Source organism: Rattus norvegicus, chromosome 2 (assembly GCF_036323735.1).
Source record: "Rattus norvegicus strain BN/NHsdMcwi chromosome 2, GRCr8, whole genome shotgun sequence".
In the NCBI taxonomy this organism is placed as follows: Eukaryota; Metazoa; Chordata; class Mammalia; order Rodentia; family Muridae; genus Rattus; species Rattus norvegicus.
In genome coordinates, this window is record NC_086020.1 from 82,693,647 (window position 1) to 82,696,746 (window position 3,100).

The 3,100-nt window shown below is 44.4% G+C and overlaps 1 non-coding gene across 1 annotated transcript; it reads right to left on the bottom strand.

The window, feature by feature from the left end:
- Window positions 1–2,703: 2,703 nt before the first annotated feature.
- On the bottom strand, window positions 2,704–2,835 carry LOC120101293 (small nucleolar RNA SNORA17). Its single transcript, XR_005501668.1, has one exon. It is a non-coding gene; the product is annotated as a small nucleolar RNA SNORA17 (small nucleolar RNA).
- Between the last annotated feature and the right edge of the window lie 265 nt (window positions 2,836–3,100).

The following is a 3,100-nucleotide window of genomic DNA, read 5'->3' on the forward strand; positions in this document are numbered from 1 at the left end:
ACTAAACAAGAAGTGATGGAAAGGCTGTTAGAGGAAGATGTGCCATCATACACAGGTGATGAAATCTGTGAGCCATTATACCCCAAATCTTATTTGCTACTTTAACACTTCCGGATGTATACCTGATGGCATCTAAATCATCATTCCACAGACATCCTTGCACGATCATGATTTTTAAGCACAATAGCAAAGTTATAGCCTTGGAAGATGCTTGTCACCAGATAGATGAAAAAAGAAAGATGGGTTATTTATGCACAGTAGAGTTTTATCAAGCCAAAGCTAGTGAAATCGTGTGATTTGAAACAAAACAGATGCAAATGGAGAAAATAATATAAAGCAAAATAATCCGGACTCAGAAAGGCAAACATTGCACTCTTTCTCATTCAAAACACATGCACGTGCACGCAGGCACACACACACACACACACACACACACACACACACATGCACACACACGCACGCACATGCACACACCTTATACATATCTGGGAGACTGTTCTGAAATAGAAACAGTAACAATAGGGATGAAAGGACAGAGCAAGAGGTTAACTAATATCAAGCTACATGATAGTTTAAAATAAGAACAATAGATGACTGTAAGCAAGATACAGAGCTAAAGCCTTCTGTTATTCCATGTAGATGGAGTGCTGCTATGAACTATAAGAGAGTAAACGGTCTACCTCTTGTCTTCATACCTCTCACAAGTCCCTTTCCTCAAACCAGCTATCTTATAGCATTCCAAGAAGAGTAATAACTGAATATATTGTATTAATTATTAATATACTAATTAATAATACATTACTATGTTTGTATAAGATTGCGTATACAACCTCCTTATTTTTGGATTACATTGTTACTGACACATCTTTGGAATTTTTAAAAGAGTCTTCCTGCAGTGAATCATTTTCTTCCTCTGCCTTCAAGATTTCCTCTCCATAGTGGTTAGTTCTATCATAGAGTGCTTAGATGTGCTTGCTTTTCAGAGTCACCTTCTTTCTGAAACCCTTCACTCTCTCTCCTGTGTGCATTACTCCAGTCTAACACTGCTGCTCATTTGGTAATGCATTTGATAACTTTCCACACCTGTGAGGTGTTCTGTTGTTTTACCTCCCACTACCTTACACTGCATTTGAGTATCGTATTGATGCAACTAAAGGCCACTTACTGAGGAATTTTAACGTTTGTTTATTTGTAATTTCCACTTCTTTCCTTACATTCCCCACCAATTCGTGTATGCCATCCAGCTTCTTAATAGTTTCTTTGACATATAAGTGTTTTACATACTTATATGATAAGTCCAGTGTCTAGACCATCTAAGGGGTTAGGTGACTGGTTGGTTTAGCTCTGGAAAATAGGAATGAGAGTTTCTGTTTATTTGCAGATTGTTGGTTTTTCCAAAAGAGGGAAATCTCCCTGGCTATGACACCACATAGCACAGGAGAAGGAGGCCAGATATCCAGCTCTCACATTCTCGGGACAACTCACCTGCAAACCCCACACCCAGGGCCAGCTCTACCCTGCTTCCCAAGTAAGACACAAGCTGCTCTCCCAAGAATTGAAGCTTGTGAGGGACAGAGACAGTTCTCCCACTCTTATGACCCTGGGACCATCTCTCCTGCCTGCCATAGATAAAGAGGAATGAGGGAAGAAAAGGGAGAAGAGCATCTCTCCCCTGTCTCCACCATACAGTAGAGAAGGGACAGGGCAGACTTTCCTGTGCTCATGCCCTCAAGGCCAGCTCACCTACAATTCTTATACCCAGGGCCAGCTCTAATTTGCCGCTCAAGAAAATTACAGGGCCCTCTCTCCCATGTGCTGCAGACCTTGAGGGGCAGGGACAGCTAGCTCTCTTGCTGTCTTGACAACACAGCCAGCTCTCCTACCTGCTCTAGATAGCAAGGGGCAGGGGTTAGGAGAGGCCATATCTCTCTTTGCCCAGGCTGCTGTGTGGAAAACAAGTTGTAGGACCAGTTCTCCCATGCTTTCATGCCGGTGGCTAGCTCTTCCAAGATACCCTGGGAAAGGTTAGTGCCAATTCTCCAGTCTTCAGACATCAACATGTCCCCAAGTAGCAACCTGACCAGGGATGTTTGCCTAGCCATTAGTGGTAACAGACTCCTGCTGCTGTAGAACAGACTCAGACATGGTCCCTTGTGGCAGCACAGGTCAGGACCCCAACATGGTCCCAGGTGACATCATCAGCTACTCACATCAAGCTGTTTTTCATCAACATCAAGTCTCCAGCTCTGCCTCTCTTCATTGTGCCCACATACTTTAGGTTTTCATTCTTTTCCATTTCTCTAACACTTAGTTGCTCCTCTCAGTGGTGCCCAGGGCTTCTGAATGTCTGGGGTCATCTCAGGGATGGTCTCAGGATTGCTATGCCTCAGTCATGCACTATGGAGCCAGGCAGGGGTCATCTCAGTTGTAGTCTTCCCTTGCCCAGCACCAGACTGGTGGTCATCTCAGAAGAGCTCCCTGTATTGGCCCCATGGCAGATGTCTGGTGATCCTCTGGAGCTTGCTCCTCACCAGGTCTGCTTAAGGGCTTCCTGCAAAGGTTGTGTGTATTGGACTTACTCACTCCTGGGCTCGAGGACCCAGGTGGGGTTCTTCTAGTCTATAGCATGCTCCCTGTCCTAGGAGCCTATCTGGGCCTGTCTGGGCCAGACTAGTTAGAGCATCAGTCTTATTTTGTTCAGAGATTATTAGGCTACTTATCATTCTGGTGTTCACAGGTCAGAACACTAAGCGTAGACATAGCCTCTCTCCTTTCTGCCAGGTATTGATTCACATGTGACATAGCAACCACACCTGCAAAGCCTCTAGGGGCAGAGCAGACATTCTTTTATTATATTATCATTATTATTATTATTGTTATTATTATTATTATTATTATTATTATTATTAACATTCCAAATGTTGTTCCATTCCTGTTCCCCCTCCTGGAGTTCTTTACCCCATCCTCCCTCCCCTTTGCTTCTAAAATGGTGCTTCCCCACCAACCCACCCACCCCTACCTCACCCCTGCCAGCATCCCCCTTCCCTGGGGCATCAAGCTTCTACAGAGTTAGGCACATTGTCTCCCACTGAGGCCAAAC